Raw genomic sequence first — 27,848 nt, 5'->3', positions numbered from 1 at the left:
GTTTATCATGAATTTTGACCCACTTTAAGTCTTGGGATACGCACGGCACCCCAGTGAAGCACATATTATCCGGCTGTCCAGGGCAGTGGGAAGAGGAAGCCTACCAAGCATTCCTAAAAGGTTTCTAAGAAGTCACTAGAGTTTAATCAAGTACGCTTGGCGGTGGTCATCCATATCTCCCCTCTCACTATCACTGCCACCACCGTCTCTAAGACCTCATGGCCTCACAGCAGGACTAGAAAAAGCTTCCTCTTGCCCATGTGGGTCACTGATGACACATAAATCATCTTCAAGGACATTACACACCATGCCACTTTCCTGTCCCCAAACACTCAGTGATTTTCTGGAGTCTACAGGGTACAGCCTCAATCCTGATGCTTTTCTTCACTCTTTAACGTGCCCCCAGTATGTGTCATTGCTCTTCCGTGACAGTTTCTTTGCTGTCAGAATCTGTCACCTTTGTATACCTGTTCAAACTTATTACCTCACCTCTGTCAAGTTGTATTTTACAAATGCTATGCCTTCCATCCTCCTGTGGAGCTCCCTCCAACCTCCTACCTCAGCTCACATCTCCACTGCTATATGAATCTTTGCCAGTCTTCCTCAATATATTGTGATTCCCCTAATTACAAGTATTTACAAGTAGCTTTGCACAATTCTGTTGGTACCCATTTTTTTCAACTGGATCCCTTGGGGATCCTTTGGTGGTGGTGGGGGAGACTTTGTTAGTTGATGCCATTTTTTTTGGAGCTGACATTTGAAACACCTAGGATGTGTAGACAAACATGACTCCAAGAAAGGACAAGAAAGTCCAATAGAAGCATTGATATCTGTGCCTGAAGAATTATGTTAACAGACTGTTCTCAGAAATCTACCAGTCCTCCTGTTTTGAGAATTGCTGTGCGTGACGAAGGCCCATGCTATGTGCTGAGACCACGGCTCATGAACTTGTGTTCCTATGAACCCATCTCAGTAACAACGGGAGTGAAGCTGATTCACCTGCCCCCTCCCGCCGCCCCCGGAGCTGGAAGCAAAGCCAGAGTTATTCACACATTTACTGAAATAGGCCAAGTTCAGAACTAAATGAAGAAAATGAAAATTAATCAGTGACTCCCAAGGGGCTCACGTATGGTGGGTTTGAATTTGTTTTTTTTTCTTCCGTACCATAATTGTTTTTCCTATTCATTTTCTTTGGTTGAATACACAACTGAATAAAAAAAGCATGAAGTAGTGATAGAGATAGAGATAGAAATGAGCCCATGGAAACAGCGAAACATCTACAGAGATAAAATTTGGAAGGAAGGAAGGAAAGAAGGAAGGAAGGAAACAGAAGCAATTTCAGTCTCTCTCTCAAGTCCCTCACCTGTTTCCTGGCTTGTCCTGCTAGGTAGCAAGTGTGTCAGTTGCTTTGTGCAGATAACAGACCCCTGTGCTGGGAGGGCCAGCTACATCTGGCACAGAGACATCGTGTATGCCCTGCTCCCCCATTCTGTCTTCACAGAAGAGATAAAAATTAGCCGAGGCTCTGCGCATCTTCTTAATTCATGGGGATTTAAAGTAAATCCCATCTTGACATTTTAAAGTAGGGTTATGTCCCCTTTATTGAATTTTTTGTGTGGAACAACAGAGAGCAATCCACCTGATAGAATATCATACCCTGGAACCATTTTCCCATGTAGAACACAACCACTTTGCACACGGGAGCCTCCTCTTTTCACACTAGTTAACAGATAGCATTAAGGCACGATTCAAGTCGGAGTTGGAAATCACGTCTGGTGTCTCTCATTAAGAATTGAAAACACTCTAAGACTCTCTTGCTCCAGGAAGCTCTTCTGACATGTTAATAGTATTGCCTTAGCAGTAGCAGAGAAAAATCCATGAACTCAGACACATAGCAGGCGAATCAAGAATTCATCCAAAATGGAGTGCCTCCTGGGTGATGGTGTAGTTTTCATTTGGGATGTCAATGTGGCTTCTGCACTTGACATGAAAGTTCCCATTAAAAAAAAAACTAAACTCCTGCTCATTTTTTTTAATCAAGCAGAGTTATCAAAGTGCTTTTAATGGAGATTATGGGGGAAAGGAACAGAAAGGAGTCGTTCTGACTACTCAGTTCTAGGAGCTGGGGTAACCATCAGCAGTGGGAGACTTTTCAAGGGGCTTAAATTCCCTGAGTATTGGCCATTGTTTTTCAGAAGGGATGGAGAGAATTAATATACAGCTGGTATTCACTCTGATCCAGGGTAGTTGCCTTTCTAACACACAATTCTTTGCTCTTCTAAAGAGAAATACATATATAAAAATCTCAAAGTAAGACTCCAAGTCTGCTTGGTGATGGTGGTGCACACCTTTAATCCCAGTACTTGGGAGGGAGAGGCAGGCATATTACTGTGAGTTCAAGGCCAGCCTGGTCTACACAGCAAGTTCTAGGGCAGCTAAGTCTACACAGAGAAACCCTTCCTTGAAGAAAAAAAGGAAAACTTGTCCTCACGTTGGACAAGTTGCTAGCATAGTGTGACTAAAGGCAGAGGCACCATTCTTTGCTCCAAGGGTTTTAGTGGAAGATTCAGACCAATTTCTAGCATCCCTCGAAAGTTTATACAGGACTCACATTGAGGCGTCAGAGGGAGATAGAAGTGACCATTTCTTGAGTGAGGGTCGACTCTGCTGCTGATGCATATATAGAACCTCATCCTGAGTTTATCATATCAAAGTATTATACATTGTCTAAAGATGTTAAATGAAGAGGTGTTTAGAACACGGAGAACTTGGAACGTCTGCAAATGTCCCTTAACTAGAATGGTAGTACAGGCCCTGCTAGAGTACTATCAAGTCATTGAGAATTTTGATTTAGAGCTATTAGAGACCAGTTCATCGATTTGGAAATATATTTATTGGTGAAGGAAATTATTCTTAATGTAGTTAAGGCTACAAACAGTACGAGAGGCTGGGGCTGGAGAGACGGCTCATCTGTTAAGAGTGCTTATTGAAGAATGTGAAGATGCCACCTAGCATCTATGTGAGAGCTAGGTGTGCTCCTAAGCTTGTCTGTTACCGCAGCATTGGTGAGGGGGACACTGAAAGACTACTTTCTGGCTGGCAGCCTAGCCAAAAAAGTGAGGCTCAGTAAAAAAAGATTTGTCTCAAAGAAACAAGTTAGAAAGTGATGAAGGAAAACTCCCAATAAACCTCATCTCCATGTATGCACAGGCATGCACATGTGAATACATGTGTGTTCATCCTCCCCTCCACCCACCTCCATCCACTTTCCAAGAAACAAGAGATGTGATGTGACCCCTTCCTAAGTTAATATCACATTGTCTTGATCACTACTGATTCCAATGTCAGGAAACGCTGATACAATATCACTCAGCGTTTCTACCAGATTACTTTTGTAACCATAATTAGTGGGGGGAAAATGCAGGGTTGCCCATGGGCCTTGTGGGTAAAGGGATTTCCCCAGGCACATAGACATCTCAGCCAAAGCTCTGGCAGGGATCTGAATCGTCCAGATGGCAGAAATGAAAAGTGCGAATGGAGACACAGCTTAGATCCTCTCTCCGAGGCATTGGACTGTAATGTCAGCTATTCAGGAAGCTGAAGCAGGACTATTACAAGTTCAAATTCTGCTACAAGGATGAGTTCAAGGCCAGCCTGAGTAATGCAGTGAGAGCTGGTAAATGGTTGCTCACTACACAAGGCTCTGAGTTCACTCATGAGCACAGCAAAAAGCAGTGGTCCCAGTGCTGTGAAAAGAGCTAAAGAGCTAAACACAGAGGATAAGGCATCTGGGCACTGGGGATATTCCCGGGACTAAAGGAACAAAAGTAAAACACAGTTCTAGCATTTGAGGGTGACTGGCATTGTGTTGAGCACCCCAGCTGCGAGCCTCAGTAGCAAAGGGTCATAGTTACAATCTAGGAGAGCAGGAAGAAATACCCTGATCTTTCTTCTTTGTCTTCTCATTTCCTGCTGATGCTTCTCAGTGACCTAGCTCATTTGGAAGCCGGTTGGCAAAGCACTATGGGTAAACAGTCAAAGTCAGGGACAGAGAATGATAGGAAATGGCCTTGATAAAGGGTTGAGTGGCAAACATGGGGGTCAGTCCCCAAGAGAGTAAGGGGGTGTCTGTCAAACAGGAAATTGAAACAAAAAGGAACCACCTGATAGAAAAACATGAGCCATGTTTGATGAGATTTCCTGCCACTCTCAGAGTTCTGAAGCCTGAGGGTCACAGCTCTTCTGGTCTGAGCTGAGCACAGAATGCCTTTGTGGAATTTTATAGGAAGCAACATTGTGCCCCTTTGGGCAGTAATAATATCATCCCAGGTGCTCGTGAGGAAGAGGGAAGAGACAGCAGAGTCAACGTCACCTCCTTTGCCCTTTCTTGCTGTTCCTTTCTATGGCACATTCATTCTCTTCCCTTTCAGGGTCTCCATTACAGCAATAGTACTGGCTCACACTCTGAATGTTCTGGTGGTAGCATTGCCCGCTTTAAGCACTAGCCCAGCTGCCTACTGTGAATCAGAGGGGAGGATGGAGCAGGCTCCCTTCTTACATGGGAGGCGTCAAGCACATCGTGATTACTAACTAATCCTCCAGCCTAGGTAGGATCAGAAGCAGTCATCTGGGAAGGGCGGGAGAGAAGCTATCAGGCCACATAGACCCAAGCGAGGGAGCACAGACTTGACGTCGAGACTTCCTTACAGCTTGAGTTGTATTGTAATCCCTTGTGTTCTTTATTTCATTCCTCGGAAACTAACTTACCTGCACCTCTTTCTTGGCTTCCTCTTAGCCAGAGGCATTATAACTAGATTTTTTTTTTTTTGGTCAGTAGTGTCTTTCATTTGAGAGTGAAATATGATCAGTTATCGCAAACAGCAGAACATGTTGAGCAATATGTCACCAGTGAGTCAAAGACCCCAGAGTAATGTCCACAAGCTTGTTGAAAACACAACAATCAAATGCCCATTCAACGAATCCCTTTTTATTTGATTTCTTTTCACTCTCCCTTTGTCTCTGACCCAATATTCAATACACATTGAAGCCATAAGAATCAACCACCTTCTCTAATTGTGCAGGTGCCTAGTAACCATTCAAAGGAGGTTGCCCGGTGTTTGTATGAGATCCCTGCATAATGCGTAGAACAAAGTGTGTGTTTTCAATGCACACAGTTTTGGTCGGTCCTTCATTTTTTCCCCCACTTTTCTCATCTCCTAAGCTGCTTTTAGTAAAGGGCCATTTAGGACCCAGCCTCTTACCCTATGAGCAATGGAAAATTTGGCAAGACTCAAAGTTTTCAGAATGTGCAATGACAAAAAATTAACAAATGCCCTATGAACCTACATTGATCGCATCATGTGTCTTCGCTGCGGCCTTAATCCTGCACATGCAACACATGCATTTTGTACTGTACACGCTATCACATGATGCTATGGGAACCAATGCTTTCTGAGATGCCCTGGCTCAAATTAAAGATGAATTGTGGGGTTCTTTTTGTTTGTTTGTTTGTTTTGTGTTCCTATAAAGGCATGATTGTTAATTATAAAAAGTAAATACTTTTAATATGTTTCTATTCTCATTCCTTATGTAAAGATACAATTAGTATATCTTTAGAATATATTGGGTTAAAAATCTTTGATTTTAAGAGTAGCTGTTTGAGTGGCTGACCAGAGTTTCACAGAAAGGTGTTAAATGAAGTTTCACTTGGAATTGGCAAAGAATTTCCAAAAACTTCTGAAAAGGTTTAATTCTGCCATTTGTACCTAAGATATTGATGTAAAGTGCTGTTCTCAGTGTTGATGATTATAAAGTCAAAAGGTTGGCCAACTTTTAAGTCATAGAAGATAATCTATGTCCTGCAATTTTAAATATTCAGCCAAGATTTAATTATTTTCTAGAAAATAAATAAGCAAATTCATCTCATTGATATGCAGATTTGCTTGTGTTCTAACAGTAAATTTATATGCACAGCAATGAACTGTAATAAGATTTCATTAGGCTTTTATCAGTAATGTTTGATTTGTGTACCTGTCTTATGTATCTGTGTACTTGGAGTCTTACAAAAGTTTTTCAGAGAAAAAGGAGTTTTTGAGTAGAAAATGTTTTAAAAAATCCTAACTTAGACAATAACAGCAGTCTAGAGACCCTGCCAAATGTATGTGGCTAGAGTCTGGAGGCTACCTTCATGACAGTGAGAAGAAAGTTGAAAATGGTTCTAGACTCAGTTTCCCTATCTGTCAAATGGGAGGGTTTTTCTTGTTATAGATAATTTCCAAAGTTTGTCTCAACTTAAAAGTGTACAGTTTTCTTACCAATAGTGGCTCAAAGACTGAACTATATATCGAGCTGTGCTCTGAGTATTATTAAGAAAATCTTTTACCCAAATGTGGAAACATCGAGAGCTGAGTATGAAAGGTATGTGTGGATGGATGCTGAATCTTTTATAAGGAAATTTTCTAGAGAAGAAAACAAAAGTGCCTTTCTTGACTGGAAACCTCTTTTGGGTATAATGAACTGATGGTCTCTTTTTCAAATCAGAGCGGTCACCCGTTCCTGTGAAGAGATGCAGCTTATGCCAGGACACTCTGCTTGGCGAAGGAAGCTCTCACTATTGTGGAGGATACTATGTGCACAACCCACTCCAAGGCCAAGTGATGGACGTCACAGCCATAACGGTAATCTTTCCAAAGCTTACCCAGTATCTACTCAGAAACCCAGCTCCTGTATGTCAGGGACAGTGTGAGCAAAGATTGCTTACTACAACACATGGACTTCTCTATTCACAGAAAACAAACAAACCATTTTAATAGGTGTAGGTGGAATACTGTCTTAGCCACAATTTGCTCAGAAGATAAAACCTCAGAAAGGAATGTGAATACAGGGTTTATTTTAGAAAATACAAGCACCTAGGTTAGGAAATTGAGAGACAGTAAAGGAGAAAATGTTAACCCAACGTAGTTTGTTGACCTACTCCATACTGAATGTAAACAGAACTTCACATTGCTTGGCTCTCTGAAGAGCCTTAAGGACTATTTCAGGATTGCCTACCCTGGTGAGAAAGAGAAATATGTCCTGTCATCTGGATCCCAACCCTTGGCACCAATTGTCCTCAAGCATCCTGTGCAAATATGTCAGAATGGTTATGTTGCTAGCGCTGCAAGAGGCACTGAGGCAAGAAAGAAAGGCAAACCCATCCCCAAATGAGTGTCAGTAAGGAAGTCACATATCCTCATAAACAGAGGGCATTCAAGGTAAAAAGCTTACCAGCTGGTTGGCCTTTTTAAGAGCTGTATGTTCCACAGAGACTCAATGTTAGTCTCTGTTGTGAAATCAGACATTTGGCACAACAGTTGCTAGGCTGGGCTTGGTGAGACAGCATTGATACTGTTAGTGTCCTGCCCATGTCTTTAGCCCCGCCTCATTTCCTAGCTGTACTGTGTATCCTAAAGCATCTGGGGAGATAGACCAGCTAGTAGGACAGAAGTGGAAACTTCTGGTTTCTTTGGAAAGCTAGTGAGGTCAAATGATGCTTCGCTGGGGCACACAAGTGAAAGGGTGCTTCCTGTGCTTTCCTGAAGTAGACACAGGTTAAAAGGATGATTTGACATAGCAAACACATGAGAAGACTCATGATGATGGAGGGTAAGTATGACCCCACAGACAGTTGGAAACAAGCACGGAGCATTGGCTGGTTTGCTTTGCCTCACTATTCTTCACTGACCACATGCATGTATTGGTTCGCCTTACATAGCACTGTTGAGCTCAACTTGTGGTAATGCTACCATTGAGAGAAGCCTGCCCAAGAACTGCTCCTGAGGTTCCTGGGGCAGCCTGCCACTTCTGTGACCTTGCCTCAGGCCAGTTGGTGAGCCTTGCAGTTTCTTCAGGATTGAACCACAGCTGCTGGGTCATGCCTGGTGGTTGTCTGTCTAGAGGACTGGTCTGCAGCTGCTGAGACAAATTTGGTGTGTGCTACAGGATTGAATTGCTGAGAAAGAAGATGGAGCTCACCCCCAAAGAATGATTGCTAAACAGGTTCACTTCTCTCATATCCTAATAACATTTCTCTTCCATATATATATACCTCTTCCATATAACATACCTCTGCTGAGTGGTGGGCTAGAGGAGAGGTTGAACCCTTATTAAAAGAAGGTTGCAAAAAGAAATGTACCTACATAGACCATTCTGTCATCTGGTTGTTCAGTGCTGCACTAGCATCAGAGGGTCTTGAAGTGAACCAGAAAGTCACTCTGTGAAATGTGTCCTGTGACACAGGCCCATCTACCTCAACATGACTAAGATTTTACACTCTCAGTTTGTTTCTTTGAACTGCTCACCCATACAGCAAGCCATTTGCCACCACTAATGGTCCTAAGTATACTTTGGTCAGGTAAATTCTCCCCATTACAAACAGTGTGAGCAAATAAGTTGTTAGAGACATCTCTTAGTGGTCGGTAGCCTGGTGGTAGCCCATTTTCCCATTACTCATCTATTTACGTCTTGACAAAGAAACCCATTTATGAGATACAGTCAGGTAACTTCCTCCTTGGTTAGTTACAAGTCCTTGGGTGTGAACTTAGCTAGGAAATGCAGGAATCTGAGGAAGAACAAACTTAGTTATGCCCATTTGATCTCTCTAGACATTTCCACAGTTGATTGGGTTATTGTGGTTCCTGCCCAACATTGTGGCCATCATTGTGGATCTTATAGTATCTGGCTATAATGGGTAGTCAGTGGCCCATGATAAGAAACCCCATCTTTGTTAGGACTGAGGAAGGAGCTAAGTCAGGCAAAACTCCAGAACCATAGGATCTAGTGGTGACCTTTCCTTATATAGGGTGCTACAGTGATTCCATGCACAGATCATCTTCATTGGCAACGGATGGCACTGCTTAATCTACTAATCACATAGACGGGTGACAGTCCCTTTGTGCCATAGTCCAGCTTTGCTGCAGATCTCAGAAATGCAAAGCTAGCAGACTTCACAGTCATCCAATCACTGGATCAACCAACACAATCTTCCCAAGAGGAACACATACTATTTTGAATTTTTGAAGATTCTTTTTTGTGGTTTTAAAACAGCCTCCAAAAATTTTGACATTCTTTCATTAGGAGGATGCCTCATCTCCTAGAATCTAATTGTGCCTTTTATTACATTTTCTGGCGACCTCACAAGTCATCTCAAATGGTGTTGAGTCACTCTTGGCCATTTGAGGTTTACAACCTCAGGCTCTAGTAAGGTTTTCTCGAAGGAAGATCTTCATCTGAGCCACAGAAGACAGAAAATGGTCCAAATGACTATTTTCTCAGTCCTTCCGATCTCTTACACTAGTAATACCATTTTAGATGCCCAGAAGAGAAACACATTCATTCTACTAGAAGAGCCTATGGCATTAGGGCTAAGTTCTCTCATAGACACCCAGTCTAGGAAAACTGAATGTAATTAGAGTAGAGATTTTATGCTCTATTCAAACATCCTTTATTGGTCCTTCAGTATAGTAACATGGTAGGATTTTGTCATCACCGCATTTTAGGTAGGATTTCAATAGAAAACTGGAATAAGACACAAGATCCAACATCTTTGCCTCAAAGATGTGGTACAAGCATGCCCAAGGTCATGGGATTCCTTAAAGGGTCACTATAGGGGTGAATTGGGAATATTTATGTGGCTTTATTCTCACTTCCTGACAATAAAAATGTCACTTCTGTTTACTGTATTAAATTTGATAATAATGATGTCCCCACCAATTTCATTGCTTCTGGAACAGTAAGACAATTAAGATTTCTGCAGACTCTTTTGTGACATTGCACAAAAGGCTTCACATAGCCCTTGGCAAGACTATCCGCACGAGCTGACATCCTTACCACTAAAAGGAGACCTGCTTTTGATCCTGTTTATTGATGAGGGTTGAAAAGAACATATTCATCAGATCAATAGCAACATACTGAGTGCCAGAGGCTGTGTTGGTCTGCTTTAGTAAAGATATCACATCTAGCTTAGCAGCTGAGATTGGGACTATCACTTAGTTAAGTTTGTAACCCACTGTCATCCATCATGATCTGTCAGTTTATTCTTTGAAAGGGCTAGATGTGAATTATATGGGGCTATGCTGGGGTGCACCATTCCCATATACTTCAAGTCTGATATTGACAGCAATTCTCTTTCAGAACATGAGGCTGTCTCAGCTACATTCTTGTGGCTGATGGGGTCATGGCTAGATAGTTTCAGAGGTTCCTACTTGGCCCATCTACCCTAGAGACTCTTACTCAATAGACCAGGGAAACAACAGGAAGCTTATGCCAGCCACTGTGTCCAAATCACATACTTGTGGAATGGGGAAATAATCACATAGTGAGTCTGTGGACTGTTGAATTATTTTAAAGGTGTATTTGCATCACTACTCTCTCTCTCTCTCTCTCTCTCTCTCTCTCTCTCTCTCTCTCTCTCTCCCTCCCTCCTCTTGATAAAACCTTTTGACAGGGTTTATCTATGGCTGTTACAGAACTTGCTTTGTAGACAAGGCTCTTCTCTAATTCAGAGATCTACCTGCCTCTGCCTCTCAAGTGTTTGGTTTAAAGGTGTACATCACCATTGTCTGGCTAGCTCTCATTTTTTTTCAATTCTACAAATAAAAATTAAAATGCTTTTTGGCTGTCTCATTGTTGGGAGTCCCTAATCCTCATGGCAAATGCCTAAGCACCAAGAAACCACCCAACTTGTTTTGTTTGTTATAATAATCACATACTCTTCGCTCTAGTTACCTAAGAATTGTGCCTTGCCTCTTATCATTCTTATTGATGCAAAGGCTCCTCTAGGGCAGCATATCATATAATCAACCCTGATTTACAGGGGATAGTCAGCATTTGAATTCCAACAGCAAAAAAGTCTGTGTCCTCCTTCCAGTTTATTTCTTGCTGCTTCATTCAAAATACTACCCTCAGAAACTTCCTGGGGAGCACTAACAGATGGAGAGCTGTTTGATCTCACAGTATAATAAATAATAAATCCCATTTTGACATTTCTTTTCCCTTTAACCTTTCCTTGATATGTTACCAAGGTCATGTTAGCAGCACAACCTTACTTGGCATAGTCCATCATTGTGTCCAGCCTCCCACGAGCCATTTAGTAATGTGCTAGGACGATATCCATATGTCTGCACCAAAATATTCAGTCAGGAGTCAGAGAAGAAGGCTGCATGTCAGTTAATTCCCTATCCATGTTTACATTCCCTCCTTCTGTACATGTCATCAGGAGGGAAAACACATGTGTGTTTTCGATTTCTGAATTATTTGACAGGACACGTAAGCCTTTGTATAGTGAAGGAGTAGGCACTGTCTTTTCCCGGATCCCTCTGTACTGAGGTCTGACTGTCGTAATTAGAAAAGAAAAGAGAGAAAAGTCATGTCTCATATAGTACAAGTGCTCTCATTTAAAGCATTTGCCTCAGGTGAGATTGCATAGCACTACCGTGCACGAAGTTTATTTTCCTTTAGAATGGGGGGCGTATTTTTCTGCTTGACTTTACAGGGCTCCAAGTTCATGACGATTCATCATTTTCCGTTATGTTTACCAACATGGCCTCCTTACTGGCTCTCAGGGTTCTAGCCTTCCCAATCAAGAGTTTCAATCTTGGCAAAGATTTGTTGAGGTGGTTTTGCTGTCCTTCCACCCTTAAAATTAAGTTGTCCCGTGGCTGTGGAAGTGTGGGTTGCCCTTATAACACTGCACGCAGATTTGATAAACTGCTGTTTGGTTGACATGAGCCTGCCTGACAAATGGTGCTGTGAGACAAGCGGGAGGAAGGTGATGAACCACAGGCCGGGAAGCAATGGAAACCTCAGGAAGGAGAAGCCAGGAGGAGGTGGAGCAAATGACAAGGTCACAAATCAGTCCTCTAGGCAGGCTGAGCATGACATGTATTGTAATTTGAGTAATTTCATAGTAATCTCCATTAACTGAAGTATTCTTGCATACCAAAAGAAACCCCTCATCTCATTTGAATATTTTCAATTTTTTCTTAAGATATTACTGGAAGAATTTACTTTAAGCACTATGTTCCAAAGCTTATTTGAAGGAGGGTACTTTCTTCTGGGCTAACAGTGTTGCATCAGTCACTTAAAATCCCATCAGTGCCTTCTCCATGGTGGGGTCTGACTGTGGGTTTGTCCTTTCTTGCTCTAATTGTCTGTTCTGTGATCTGATTAGATGCATTTGTAGCCCACCTTTTTATTTGGTGTTTTTCCTGTGCTGAAGATTAAAAGAAGATTTGAAAACCATCCACTTTGGTCAAGAACAGTGCTTACAGATTGGGTCTTAGCTAAAATGGTTCCCACAGGGCAGGAACATGAATACTCCCTGAGACTTGTTGTGTAGCATCTCTCTGTAGCAGCCTTGAATGTCAACCATTTAAGGAATCTGCTCCCTAAATCTTGATTATTTGATTCTATTATGGTTCTGCATAGTAACAAGTTTAATGGGACAAAAAAGGAGAGAAGGAATAAGGAGAAGTTGTCTAAGGGTCATACACTGCCACAAAGCAAAACCAGGAATGGAGCAAAGGCCAGTATCATCTGTTGTATTTCTTTTGACTAACAACAGAAAATTTTTTGAAACTATAATATAATTGCAATATTTTTCTCTTTCCTTTCTCCCTCTAAGTCCTCAATGTATCCTTCCCCATTCTTCTTCAAGTCCCTGGCCTCTTTCAAAGTGTATTTCTTATAGGCAACATATAGTTGGGTTTAGTTATATTTGATCTGTCAACTTCTGCCTATTAATTTTGCTGTTCAGCTCTCTCAGTTACCAGTATGGTTAAATGTAAGCTTACCACCTTGCTGGTTGTATATCATCTTTTCTCTCTCTCTTTTTTGTCTTCCAGTTTATGCTTCTTTTCTTTTTTCTTAACCAAAACCCTTTGTTTTACTGTTCTTCACATGCAGTATAAGAGAGTTAAAATAGTTTATATACTAGATTATAAAATATAATAGATTCTGTTCATTTCACTTGAGAATTGTACTACTTTGGTAATTCACTAGAAAAATAGTACAATTTTGGAGAGAAGTGAGCAAAAATATATAAAATATATGTAAATATATTTGGGAAAAATGAGTGTTATATGTGTGTATAATTATATTGTAGTTTCAGAAATAAAATTATATATATAATATATATACATATATATTATTTTGAAATATCTTTCACATTTGTTTTTCACAGTTGACCACAAGAGATACTGACAGTAATTGTTGAAGTATCCTTGTGTGTTAATTCTAATATCGATGTGAATCCTGCGTTAGTTTTGCCTGAATAGTATTTCTGCTCATTATTGATTCTAGTTTTGGCCTCTGCGTATCTGGTCATTTCTTACAGTATCTAATACTTTCCTTTGTTGAATACTGGCTATTTTTTTATGTTCCTATAAATATTATTGAGTTTTTGTTCTGAGGTGTAGTTAAGTTGTTTATGGATAGTTTGCTTTTTCTGGGTCTTGTTTTTAAGATTTATTTCGTGGAACTTGGAGTATGTTTAGTCTAGGGTGGATAATTTTTCATTACTGATAATAGAACATACCGAAACCTCTGCCCACTGACCTAAACATTATGAGATTTTTCAGTTTGGTGGAAGGGGGCTCTATTTGTAGTATTGTTTTCCTCTCAGATTTAGAGGTGTGCTGGTTTCCACACTGGGCAGTTCTCTAACAAACATCCATTGTCTGGAACCATGTCACCTCTTCGGAGTTTCAATGAGGGGTCTACAGTTCTGCATTCTTTTGAGGGGGACAGTTACCCTCTTTCTGTCTTTACTCAGTCTTGTAAAGTCTGTTTGGGTCTCCAGAAACCTTTCTGTATTTCCTCATGTAGTGCACAGGACTCCCCACCTTGAGATTCTCTCTCTGAGTGGGACCTATAATGCCTTTTCAGGCGGTGAGGTGTCCTAGGGTCTCTGCTTTAGAGGACACTGTTTCCTGACTCAAGAATCACTCTAGATTTTGTTGTTTTTTAATCTGATATCCTCTGCCTTGAACCTCTTCCTTGAAAAACCATTGCTTTATATTTTGCTCATTACTTTGGTAGCTCCAGGACAGGAAGGTTAATTCTGGACTCTGTTGTTTAAAAAAAAAATCTAGTACTATGTTTGACCTTTCACCTATATAACTTTTCTTCTGTATACAGCTCTGCAATGGTCTCGAGTGAAGGAGCCACAGGTGACTTACTATACCAAGCGCTTGGTGAATGGCAGGTAACTTGAATTGCAGTAGGTCCAGTGGGTGAAATTTTCACAAAGGGGTATTTCCTTTGCCTTACACAGGAAATAAACATCTGAGAGTCAGGAAAGGAATGTTGAAAAATGGGATGTGTCTGAGCTGAGGGAGAATGCTCCTTGTTGGGGGGAATCGGAAAAAGCCTCAGTTAGGGACCCGTTTTCGTTTAACACCCCTTAATATTACTTCTTGCCAAGTGTGAGATACTATAAAAAATAATTACTAAGGACTTGAGATTATTAATTATGAATGATTCTGTCTCTAAGTTAATTACAAAAAGGATATTCATTTGAAATATTTTCTACAGCTATATTCCTTATCATCCACTAAATACTGGGCAGCAAAAAGCCTGGATACTCTTATCCCTTGCTGGCTGATTGACACCCAGACATACCTGGGTTAGGAGACTTACTTTGAATGTCCCGTGACTTCGGACCCAATGCCCAAGCACAGTCCCTCAGTTCAGAATAGCGTCCTTTCCACTGGCTCTAATGCCTTGCGCTACCTTAGGTTCCAAAAGTCCGATTGATTCTTTTTTCATGTGGGTTCTGGGAAGAAAGAAGGGAAGAAGACAGTCATAGAACTCAGCTTACCTGGCCTCTGCTTGCATAGAAGAACAGCAACTCAGTCTGTCTGCAAGACAGGTCTGGCAATAAGAAAACTGTCAGGATCCTCAGGCCAGTCAGCAGTTCTCAACCTTCCTAATACCTTGACCCGTTAATACAGTTCCTCACATTTTGGTGACCCCCCAACCATAAAATTATCTTCATTGCTACCTTAACTGTAATGTTGCTAGTTATGAACTGTAAAGTAATTATCCGTGTTTTCTGATGATCACAGGTGACCCTGTGACCAGGATTGTTTGACCCCGAAAGAGATTATGACCCACAGGTTGAGAATTGCTGTTTCCAGGCCTTGATGATCAAAACAGTCTAGGTAAGCCTTGAATTAAGACAGAGAAGCAGAAATTCAACTGGGTAACATAGATTTCAAAGTAACACGTGCTGTGTCAGCCACATACCTTGAGTTTAGAGGGCTGTGTGTGTGTGTGTGTGTGTGTGTGTGTGTGTGTGTGTGTCTGGATAAGGGAATTACAGATATTTGAGGCTTTCTAGCATAAACAAGCACAGGGTCACTGGGAGTGGTAGAAGCTGATGAAGAGTTTTAAGAACAAGGAAGTGTAGTATCTGAATTCACACTATATGGCTTTGGATGAAACTCAGCCAGGTAAGAGTGTAATCACGTAGAAAATGTTGGATGATTAAATAAGCTGCCTACCTGGCATCATCAAATGACAAAATATGAGGTTAGAGTGCAGCTTCCCTTTTGCTATGGGGACAAAAAGAAGGAGGGCTGGGGAAGAGCATGGCTGAGAGATTCGTTACGTTTATAGGAATTTCCCATTAGATTCACAAAGAACAACGGACCTTAGAAGGGAAGTGCACTGTAGACCCAGCTTTGATTGTTGAGCGTGAATACACAGTGATTGTGAAGAGCCTCCAGCCAGGGCTGCCTTTTCCTTTCCCTTGCCTGCTATGGTTTGGACATGTATTGTTTTTTTCAAAGGCTTCTATGTTAAAGGCAGGCCACTGTCTTGAGGTACTACTGGGACATGAGCAAACCTTGAAGAGGAAGGTCCTTGAACACCTGCATCAGAAGGGGATATTGGGGCTCTAGTTCCTTCTCTGTGTCATTGTTGCCAACAGCTGAGAAATTTTGCTCCATCACACATTCCCTACCCCGATGTTCTGCGTTCACTCAGTCCAAAAGCAGTGGGGCCAACTGACCATAGAGGTGAAATCCTGAAGCCCTGAGTCCAAAGACATCTTTCCTCCTAAATTATTCAGGTTGAGGTATTTCGTTATGGGGACACAAAGCTGATTACTGTATTAACACCACTCTTGTTTTCTATTCTCAAGACACCCCTGCCTCCCAAGCTGAGAAATCCAGAACTTGAGACCCAATGGAGTAAAGGGAAGGCTCCGGTGGCTTGGCAGGAAAAGAGATGAAAGGGTCAAAGACAGATCAAGAAGGAGACAGTAAGATCACCTTGGACAAACCAGAAAGGGGAGAGCTGAAGACAGGCTAAGCATCTGTTTCTGATATCTTTTTATGACCTCTGCAATGTGGTGTTTCTCCCATGAGCTAAAGACGGTGGAAACATAAAATATTTTTTATAAGAAAAGCATTATACTTTTATGGCCTTTCCATATTCTAAATAAATCCAGAGAGAGGCTCACTTGTGCTTATTTTCCTTTACTGCCTTTCAGACATTCCCTATTTTCTATGCTCTTTCCTTAACAAAGAGTAAACAGGTCTCAGTTTAAGAGTTCTGGTAGCCTCTTGTGGTTAACTAGAATTTTTCCTCTCCTCCCTTCCTCTCCTCCCTCCTTCCCCTTCTCCTTTTCCCTCCCTTTCTCTCTCCCTTCTCTCCCTTCCTCTCTTTCCTTCAAGTTTCCTCTTCTTTCCTCTCTTCTTGCTCCCTTTCTCCCTTCCTCTGTCTTTGTGTGTGTACTGGTACACGCACACATGTGTGTGCCAGAGGTTGATACTGTCATGGATCTTAATCACTTCTTTGCTTTATTTTTTTTTAATTAAAAAACCTTACACCTTGGGCTGAAATGATGGCTCAGCAGATAAGAGTACTTGTTCTTGCAGAAGACCAAGGATCAATTTCTAGTGCAAACATTGTGGCTTATAACCATTTACAACTCTAGTTCCAGGGTTTCTGACACCCTTTTATGGTCATTGGAGGTCCTGAGCATACATATGATACATAGACATGCAGGCAGACAAAAAACTAATATACTTCAAGTGAAATAAATATAATTTTAAAAAAATACATCTTGGGGATAAAGAGATGGCTCAGTGGTTAAGAGCACTAACTGCTCTTCCAGAGGTCCTGAGTTCAATTCCCAGCAACCACATAGTGGCTCGCAACCATCTGTAGTGAGTTCCAATGTGCTCTTCTGGTGTTTCAGATGATGGTTACAATGTACACATATACATAAAATAAGTACATAAATCTTAAAAATTACATCTTATTTATCATGTGTGCATGTGTGCACATACATGTGTGTATATATTCACCTGTCATAAGCTGCATGTTGGGGATCAGTGAACAATCTGTGGGAATCAGTTCTCTCTGTCATCCCAGGAAATCAAACTTGGGTCTTCATCCTTAATTGCACGAGTCTTTGACAACCATCTTACCAGGGATGTAAATGGACATGAAGCTCACCAATATGATTAGGATAGATGACTAGCCAATAAGCCCATGGATCCTCCAGTCTCTCCTACTCCAGTCGTGGAACTGAAGGCACTTACTGCCATGCCCAGGGTTTTAGTAGGTGCTGGGGATCTGAATTTAGGGTTTCGTGCTTTTAATGCACTTTATCCACTAAGCTATCTCTTCAAATCCTTTGGTATTAATTTGTACTGTTAGGAGTTGGTCTTGTTCACTGTATATTCAGATGCTGATTTCTGTGTCTGGAGATCTGGTTCCGGTAGATGCCAGCATTGTCATGGTTACTCCTGAATGAATATTATGTAAAGAATGCTCCTCAGTTATCTCCCAATGGCTAATAAAGAGTTGACCAAACTATAGGTGGGCAGAGGAGATAAGATTAAACTTCTGGTCCCAGCCAGAGGTCCCATGGAGAGAGAGAAGAGGTACATGAGGAAAGAAGATAAAGAGACCACTTGGAAAGACCAAGAGGTGGCCATGAGCCAGAGGGTCCGGGAGCTGTGATGAGTGGGTCACCAAGAGACGCATCATGAGTGCAGACATGGAGAAGAGCAAACCAGGGCAAGACTCATGACAGAGAGATCGAAAGCTTAAAAGATTAGAATAGAGGAATATCTGGTCAGCATAGGTCTCTGTATCAATTAATTGGGAGACGGAGCAGGACTAGATAAGATCTTCTGGCATAAATTACAGTTTATACTGTACTGACAAAAAGTGGTCTTTTACAAAATGATTTAAATCTACAGCAGCTATGGGGTTCTTTAAAAGAGAACTTGAAAACAGAATGGATTGTATTGAAAAGCAAGCTGATTTGAGATAACTTCAGTCAAAGTTTCACAATGACCTAAATGTTAAGGAAATGACAGGATGCTGTGGTACAAATAACCCTATGTCTGGGAATCAGGAACTTGTGGAATTTGTGTGGGGGTTAGTGTCATGATGCCTTTGTTTTCAATTTTATCCATTAAAGTTACATGGGTGTCCGCCCAAAGTCTACATGAAATGCTAAGTTTTCATCTCTTAAGATTTGGAAAGTTAAAGAAGTATGATTTTATTTTATTTTTACTTTATTTTTTTAAAGTCTTAGCCAACTTAACACACATAGGCACTCAGAAATGTTGAGGGGCTCTGTGAAGGCCCCCATCATTAAAGGGTCTCTTGGATGTTAGCCATTGACTAGACTATGTTCTCAAGGAACCTCATAGTTTAAAAACCCTCTGCCAAACATTCAGGCTGTGAAGAAAAGCAATGAACTGACAGAAATTAGCAACCATAGACCATGTCATTAAAATCTCATTTTCTTTATCTTTACCTTGCCTACTAAATAGGTAGCCTTGGATGAATCAACTTGAAATGGAGGTCAGGCACCAAACATAACCATTTTCCATGTGACCTAAGTTCCCACCTCCTGAGAAAGATTTCCTCATCAAAAGTTTTAGCTTACTCTTTGCCTTTGAAGGTCAAGGAAATTGAGGCTTTAAATCAGATGAGGTGAGAGAGAACACACTGATTGGCTTACGTGGGCCTACCTGTGGCCTTGAGGAAAGGCACTTCATCTCCAACCTGCAAAGCTTTTCCCAGTTGTCTTGCTCAGAGTTGCCTCTCTGTCGAATCCCCCAGAGCACACTATTTCTCTGCGTTCCTGAGAAAACAGCAGAGGTTAGGGCCTGAGCTTGAGAGCCTGACAACCTAGGTTCAAATTGGAACTCCCTCGGGGATCGTTTATGCTTTATTTAAATCTCACATTTATCCAGCACAATTACTCAGTGAGGCGAGTTCAATATCAGGCAGCTGTTGTTAAACTCAACCCTTTGGGGTAACTAGAAAAGCATATGCTTCCTTTACCAAACCAATGACATCATGTATGCTCTGAACCCGTGAATCATAAACGCACACCACCCCCAGAGCCCGAGCAGTGGCCTCACCTTGGGGCAAGGCTAGCAGGGGAAGACATTTAAACACTAAGTTGGGGAGATAGTTACTACAGGGATAGCTGTACAACCGCTTGCACTGAGCTACGCACCACACACACACACACACACACACACACACACACACGCTCACGCATACACATACACACACATACACTCACACATACACACACACACTCACACACATACACACACACACACACACACACACACACACACACACACACACACACACCTCAAGCAAAAGTCACTCTGCCCTAATAACTCCCAGGTATATCCCAGTAACTCAGTTTTGTGACCAAACCTATCCTGGAACTGAAAGCCATGCTCCAATCTAGCCTGGATTGTTTCTGAGTACTTGTATAATGAGGCAAGCAATCTTATGAATGAAATTTTAGGGGAAAAAAAGCCGTAATTACTGCCTTATGCTTATTCATGATTGGGCATGCATGTGATTAAAATCAGAAGTATCATAAGCAGATATGCTTAGCTAATCAATACTTACCTCAAACCTATCAATCAAAAAGGAAAGAATCCAAACTCCCCCTAGTGACTAACTCCTCTTCTTCCTGGACCAGCAAAGGGAGGCCCAGAAGTAAGTGGATGCACTTGGACAAGTCTTACTCAGGGCCCGTGACTTCCTTGCTGTGTGACTACTTTCCTTTTCAATAACATCCCTCACTACTGTGCTGCTTCTGAGTGCTTCCTGAGATGGCAAGAACCTGACAACACTAGTCTGTGTAAAGACCGTCAGTACCGATCTGTCCCTGTGTTTGGGCACTTTTGTGAAGGGCTCACACTGCCACCTCAGATTATGATCCTGAGAGAGTCACCACTATCTCACAGCCAGGGCAGATTCAGCGTTTTGCACTTTGAGAATATTGCACTGTCTGTCTGGTAGAAAAGGATTAGAAGATGTTGGGGCTGGATGCAGAGTTATTAGAAGTCCAGAGTAGGAATGCTGGGTATTCGGTACACACGGTAGCAATGTGGTTGGAGAGGATTGGCAGACTCCGAGGATGTTAAGGAATAGAGTTGACAGGTCTGGCAAACTCTGTGAAGACTCATGAGGTATCATTTCTGTGTGGCTTCTCTGAAATAAGGGAGAGCATAGGAACGCACAGTAGGTCTTTCTAGGACACTAGCATAAATGCCACAGAGCAGCCAGTGTTTTAATCGCCTCTGTTAAGGGCCTACTTGGTATGCATGGACAGTGACAGATGAGTTTGTAGTAGGACAGCATGAAGACAGTACTTTCCTTGCTCACTAAACCCGCCTTTGACTTCTAAAGTCTGCATTACTCTACCACTCAGGTGGTCTACGTAGGGAGGTCTTTGTATCCTTGTTTTGACAGCTACCCCAAATAGCCATAGTTAAAAAGGCACTGATTTCAAATAGGTCTTTCAAATCTGGCAACTCGATATGAAAGCATAGTTTCTGTTCTTGACAGCATGGTCTTCCTTGGCTAAGCCCCAGGTTTCCTATCTTAAGAAGGAGATTTGAAATCCCACCTCTTTGAGGTTCTATGAGGGTTATATTCCATGTTACCTCTGGTTCATCTCTGCTAATACCTTGCTTAGTGTGGTAGACGACCCCTAACATGGCCTCAGTAAATGTGACTGCCATAACTCAGGGATCAGGAAGTATAGGAACCTGACTGGGTCACAGGCCTGGCCAGCCCTGAGGTCTCTACAAATGTCACTTGGTTCACCACATTATTCTCCTTCCTCTCCACATAGTGAAATCCAGGTCCAAGGAAGAAACCATTTACCCAAAGGCAGGGCAGAAGCAGGGAACTGCTCAGTGTTTTTTCTACATACCCTATCAGCTTCAGGCCATGGATAATTCTAGAGAAAGACTTGTTTCCAAGTTGATGGCACCAGAGGAGATATCCCTTGTCTATTCTGCTTCAAACTTTGGGACTGAGCTAGCTGTACAGTGGAGAGAAGAGGACAGTTAGCAGCCAGCCAGGGTAGATATCCAACAGGAGCTCAGTGGTACTGGTGGACAAGGACAGGGGCTTGTGGAGAGGAGGCAGCTCAGAAGCCAGGAGCAAAAGGGAAAGGGTGAGAGGGTTGATGATGTCATGGGGTGAATATAGAACTAAACATTTGGGATATGGCTAGGGCCTGAACAAACTGACATATATCAACGTACAGGAAGCTGGCAGACAGCAAGGCTTGAGTAAAACATTATGCTAAATGTAGCCTACATTTCTCCTCATTTAGAGATGGCTCCTACTCCTTAGGAGAGGATGGGAGGCCAACTTCTTCTGAAGTGTCTCTGTGTTGACCCATCCCCCCTTTCTGTGATCCTCCATCCATGCACTTATGGAGTTATCTGTGTTCATACAATGTCTCCTCAGGTCTTCGGAACACAGAAGGGCAAGCTATCAGAGAAAACTAGTCCCTCTGGCCTGGAAGATTCTGATTTTTTCTGCCTTTTTATGTGTATTTTCTTTTATCAAAGTAAGTGATTTGCTACTGACCAGCTACCACTGCATTTGGACACTGTGTTGGGGCCCAAGGATGTCCCAAACCACTGCTGGAAATGGAAATTTTTTTTATAAAAAAATCAGAAATTAGCTCTAGCTGCTTCCCTGATAACTGAAAAAAGATTACATAATTTCTTCTGCACTGCTGCATGAAGCAGCGGTTTTCTCCCTGCCACCCCCCCTCCAACCAGTGTACAGTAAATCCCAAGTGGTTTATGTCATGGCATCTCTCCTTGAACACAATATAAAATTGCTACCAAATTTAAATAAAAAATAAATGATGTGTTGTGCTAGGAGATTCTCCTGCCAACAGCTCTCACACAATTAACACGCTAGCAGAATGTGGTGCTAATTCCATGCCACTGGTGTGTTTTTTGCTTCAGAATATAGAAACAAAATCGGGTCAGAGATCCAATAATAACAAGAGTTTGTTAAAATATACAGCTCTGCGTTGTAGATATATTGTAGGCATGGGTGGGAAGTAGAAAGACCCACAGTGATGCATTAAATAGCTCATTCCTCCAAATAGAACTGGAAGAATTTGTCTTCAAGCTTTGGCAGAGAGACGGGGAGGAGCAGGGAGAGAGAGGGAGAGGGAGAGGGAGAGGGAGAGGGAGAGGGAGAGGGAGAGGAGAGGAGGAGGGGAGAGGGGAGGGGAGGGGAGGGGAGGGGAGAGGAGAGGAGGGAAGGGAAGGGGAGGGGAGGGGAGGGGAGGGGAGAGGAGGGAAGGGAAGGGAAGGGAAGGGAAGGGAAGGGAAGGGAAGGGAAGGGAAGGGAAGGGAAGGGAAGGGAAGGGAAGGGAAGGGGAGGGAAGGGAAGAGAAAAAGAGTTCAACCTAAGTCCAGGGTTCCATATTGTAAGAAAGGGCTTCATTATCAAGATCTGGTCACATACTATAAGGGAGGCAGACCCTAGGCAAGCAAACTAGGAAAACACAAACTCAACAAATCACACAGAATTCTGATTCTGCAGATTTCTCCAAGACGGTTTCTCTCTCCTCTCTTAGCCTCCTTACATAGGTTCTATTTTTTTCCCCACAACAAAAACAATGATAATGAAAATATTTTGGCAATGTTCAGGGCCTCTCACACCCATGACCCTCACCTCCAAATCAATTTTCTTTATTCTTAACCTGACCTTGGCTTCCATTCTCCTGGGCGTTCAATATTAGTTACAAAATCTTGAACTCTTTGAGACCTTCTCCCTTCCCCCAATAACCCTGGCAGACCACACTCGTGAAGCCCCAGAGAGGAAAGAGAAAGGCAGCTTGACAAAGAGAAATAATAAGGAGATAAACAAGCCCAGTGTGTTCTCTAGGAGACTCATTTGCACCAAATGCCATTAGCACCATTATTTCTGCAGAGGATGGTGGAGGCTGCCTTGGCTCCCTGCTTGTGTCAGGCGCTTTGGATAACACCATACATCACCAGGCGGCCCAAGCGCTTCACTTAAATAGCGATATGTAAGGGAGAGCGTGTTACATTTCATCCATCACCCATGGGCTGGCTGAGTGCGGCGGCTGGAAAAATCGCACACATTTCTCCATCGCTGCTTGAATTAATACTCGAAAGAGAGAAAGCTGAAAAAGGAAAGTGCCAATTTCGGCACACATGTTAAAAAGAGAGGCAAAGAATAGGAGCAAAAAGAAACCATCTTCCAAACAAGGTGCCAAGGGGGCTGGGGGAGGCTTTTAACAGAGAAGACGGCTTTTTCAAGACTGAAGCATTGACGGGGAGAATAAGGACTCGCTGAGACAAGAGTTCCAGGGTCAGCAGCCTACGTTTCAGAGAAGTTAGCTGGCAGGGGCTATTTTTCTGCAAATTAGGTTTCCATCAAGAGTAACCGTGGAGGAGGAGCAGAGGGAAATGAATTGGAGTCTCTTGAATAATCAGGTATTGTTGGACTGTTGCAATGGCTTCTGTGCCGATGTGCGGGGAGACTGTTCCCATCCCTCCTTTCACAGAATGGGAAGCCTCCCACAACTATTGACAAAGTGTCTTAATAGGACAGGTTTGGGGATGACAGTGTGGGGCCCCATGAAACAATGGTCCATAGAGTGATGGCTCCACTCGGCCAGCAAGGCGTGGTCTGTTGGCTCTTCCTGACCACCGCAGGCAGGATGGGGCTGTGGGAGGCAGCGGGAGAGGCAGAATCCAAACTCTAGGAAGGTTGTGGAGAATTATGGCAAGAAGTGAGATAGCTAGCTTGCCTTGGAGGAGACACGGGCAGTACGTGAATAGACAGTTTATCAGCGCTTCAGTGTCATATGCAGTTAAAAGGAACATCTGTCTATGTCCAGGTCAGTTTCTGCTGAGAAGGCTCCCTTCATGCTCTTGCAGATCCAGTTGGGTCCTGACTTAGATATTTGCAAACACTGCATGATTGAGACCCATGCTTGTCCATGTAGTCCAGGTGCAGGAGAACTAACTCTCAGTCAAAGTTCAGGGCTCCAAGTTGAGGCCCACAGAGATATGTCACAAGAGAGACACTCACTCCTTATTATGCTTGTTTATCTTCTAAAAGATGTCCTCCACACTGATACAATTCTCTCCCTCTCTACTACTGCTTTGACAGAAGGACCCATTAAATATCACCTTTCAAAGACCGGGACAGAACTTCAGCATTCTGTATATCCACGTTTATGTTTAGAGAATTTCATCTCTCCTCAATCTCTGTGGGATGAGGTTAGATGGGGATAGAGTTATGATAGTCTCTTCATTACACAGTACCTCACCCCCTGAAAGGACAGAAAAGACCCAGGGGATTCCCCACCTAGTGTCCAGAGAACACTTGGCCTCGTTCTGGGAAGAAAATCTTAGAGCAGAAGAAGTAATAGAAAGTATCATGACAATTACTGCCAGCTACCTCATCAAGAATCCAACCAAATCAGATAATCACAAAGCAGACCACGTAATCTGGCTCCATGCGCTCTACTACCCTCTCCAGGAGTCAGTCTCTAGAGTGTAGCTTACACAGCACTTAGTACTAGGCCTGTGGTCTGAGTGAGTAGACTCATGTTTTTGTTGCTAATTATTAAAGTGGTCCAGGTTCTAGAGTCAAATCAACAGGCATAAGAAATGAAGTCATTTGCAAGACTGTGACACCAGATTTTAAACATGGAACAGAAACTGTTATGTTGTTTAACAGGGGATAAAGTTGGTGCTTCTTTCTTCTTTAGTTTTGAAATTAAAAGATGATCACACCATTCTCTTCTTTCGCTTTCTTCCCTCAACTCTTGTCTTTTGCTTTTTCTAATTCATGGCCTCTATTTCTTTGTGTGTGTGTGTGTGTGTGTGTGTGTGTGTGTGTGTGTTTGTGCTTGGGCATACATATGCACATGTGATCTCATACTATCAAAATAGATAATAGTTATATTTTTTGAATGCCTGTAACATTTTATTAGGAAAAAACACACTTGAAAAACAGGATATAACGTTAAACAAAGAATTCTCAGAAAAAGCAATACAAATGACTGAGATGCAGCTTTTTTTTTTAATTGGATATTTTCTTTACTTACATTTCAAATGTTATCCTCTTTCCCGATTTCCCCTCTGGGAAAATAGTGCCCCTATCCCTTCCCCCTCCCCTGCTTCACCAACTCTTTTCCCTCCCTGGCTTTCCTCTACACCAGAGCCTTCACAGGGCCAAGGGCCTCTCCTCTCATTGATGCCTAACAGGGCCCATCTTCTGTTACATAGGCAGCTGGAGTCATGGGTCCCTCCATGTGTACTCTTTGGTTGGTGGTTTAGCCCCTGGGAGCTTTGGGGGAGTCTGGCTGGTTGATATTGTTGTTCTTCTATGGGGTTGCAAATCCTTTCACTTCCTTCAGTCCTTTCTCTAGCTCCTCCATTGGAGACCCCATTCTCAGTCCCATGGTTGGCTGCAAGCACCTGCCTCTGTATTTGTCAGGCTATTTTTAATAGATTTTCTTTTTTGAGAGGAGTTTTACCGTACTATCCAGGCTGATCCTAAACTTCCAGGTTCAAGCAGTTCTGTCACACCTGGATATGTTTTAATTTTTTGCATACTACAGTGATCTTGAGTGGATTTAGCCTCCTAGAAGAATTCACAGTATTATTTACTCGACATGCCTCACCAAACTCGTTTTGTCACTTGTAAAAATCATATACAAGACATTTAAATACTTTTCAGTATAAACGGAGTATGTGACACTTGTGCTTACGGTTCCTTACTTGGAGTTTGGAAGCTTTGGAACCGTAACATCTCCATTCATATGTTCATCCAGAGACTAGATCAAGTCCTACTCCTGAGAAAATATTTGTATTTCCTGATGTTTTCTTCCTTTTTTCTTTTTCACAGCTCCCATCCTGTTTGCATTCCAGGGACTGGGAGAAATTAAGGTCTGGATAAGGGGCCAAATATATTAGGTTAATAGGTAGTGCTTTCAAGAAAAGCATAGACATGGTGACAAACATTCAGAGCAACCTTTGAGTCAGAAGTCAAGAACGTTTAACTCATGGACGTTAGCCTTGTGTTAAAACACATTCAGGTCCTGTGGTGCATGTGTGTAGCCCCAGCTACTCTAGAGACCAAGGCAAGAGGATTGCTTAACTCCATGAGTTCAAGGTCAGCCCTGACTCTCTGGTTCTCAGTCTATGGTCCTTGGACCAATGTTTGTTTGTTTGTTTTTTGTTTTTGTTTTTGTTTGTCTTAAGTTTGTTGGAAATGGAAATCCCTGGACACAGCCTATGAGCTCTGATCTACTGAACCAGAATCTCTAGGCCTAGGCTTCAAGAAATTGTGTGCTTTAAAAAATGATTTTTCTACACACATTAAAGTATGAAAACCACTGCCCTCATGTTAATCACTCTTTATCTGAGCAAAGCCTCCTTTTGCAAATCCTGATAGTACCTGCCAATTGAGTTCTACTACCTGCCTGGTGCTTAATCTCCAAAATCAATCTCTCTCTCTCTCTCTCTCTCTCTCTCTCTCTCTCTCTCTCTCTCTTCCCCCCCCTCTCTCACACACACACACACACACACACACACACACACACACACACACACACCCCTCAACCAAGAGATTTATGCAGATTCAACTCAGGGAGGAAAAAAGTGGCGAATTCACAGCGATAATCAAAAGGGAAAATATTTGGACAGGTAATTTGGGGAACTGGCTATGGATCACTATGTACAATAATGAAGTTGAGCAATTAGGTTTGGAAAGCCACAGCACAGAAAATAATTAACCCACAAAGTAATCATCTTGGAAGTCTCAAAGCTCATGATTAAAATAAACCTGAAACAAATGATTGTTTAACTTTTAAGCTGTGCTTGTTTTAGCCACCGTCAACTTCAGGTGTGAACTCCGGGGAGTTCTACCTGCCTGGTGCGACTAAATCTAGGATGAGAGTGCACACGTCCATTCTTCTGTGTTCCTTTCTCTGGGGATGATTGCTTAGACTATCGCAAAATACCACTCTGGTTTGGGTGGAGAGGTTGCCTGAGCTGCTCAGCTTTGCTCGTCACGGAGGTGCATCAAACCTTGGCAGTCCATTTGCAGCAGTGATGTGCTTCGGCCATATTGAATCCTACGTAACCTTGGAGGCTGAGATGCATGCTTCGTTTTTATGCAGCTAGCTTGCATTGCACTTTTGTTGGCTGTTTATTATTGCAGAGCATGGCACTCCCCTCCCCCACTCGCCTCTCCACCCAAAGAAGTGAATTAATAACTAGAAAACGAGACAGAAATGAGATCTAGAAGACTCTGGGCTTCTGAATGTCACTGTGAGCAAACGGCAGCGGAGAGAAAAGGCTCCTTTCCATCTTTATGTGCAGGGCTGCCTGTGCATTGACTTGCTTCCTGACACATGAGCCATGGCTTGAAAGGAATTCAGGCCCCAGCAAATTTTGCATTGCGCTTCAATGTGGCCTCTGGGATTGAATAAGGGC

The 27,848-nt window shown here is 42.4% G+C and overlaps 1 long non-coding RNA gene across 1 annotated transcript in view; it reads right to left on the bottom strand.

The window, feature by feature from the left end:
- LOC108349942 (uncharacterized) overlaps positions 1 to 22,054 on the bottom strand; it is a 45,850-nt gene extending 23,796 nt beyond the window's left edge. The window contains exons 1-3 of the long non-coding RNA XR_001836573.3: positions 21,263 to 22,054; positions 19,041 to 19,153; positions 14,677 to 14,812 (exon numbers count right to left, since the gene is read on the bottom strand). This is a non-coding gene — a long non-coding RNA (uncharacterized LOC108349942). The remainder of the gene's footprint in view (positions 1 to 14,676; positions 14,813 to 19,040; positions 19,154 to 21,262) is intronic.
- Positions 22,055 to 27,848: the final 5,794 nt, after the last annotated feature.

This window comes from Rattus norvegicus, chromosome 2 (assembly GCF_036323735.1).
Source record: "Rattus norvegicus strain BN/NHsdMcwi chromosome 2, GRCr8, whole genome shotgun sequence".
Classification (NCBI taxonomy): Eukaryota; Metazoa; Chordata; class Mammalia; order Rodentia; family Muridae; genus Rattus; species Rattus norvegicus.
This window is presented reverse-complemented; position numbering and strand designations above follow the sequence as displayed.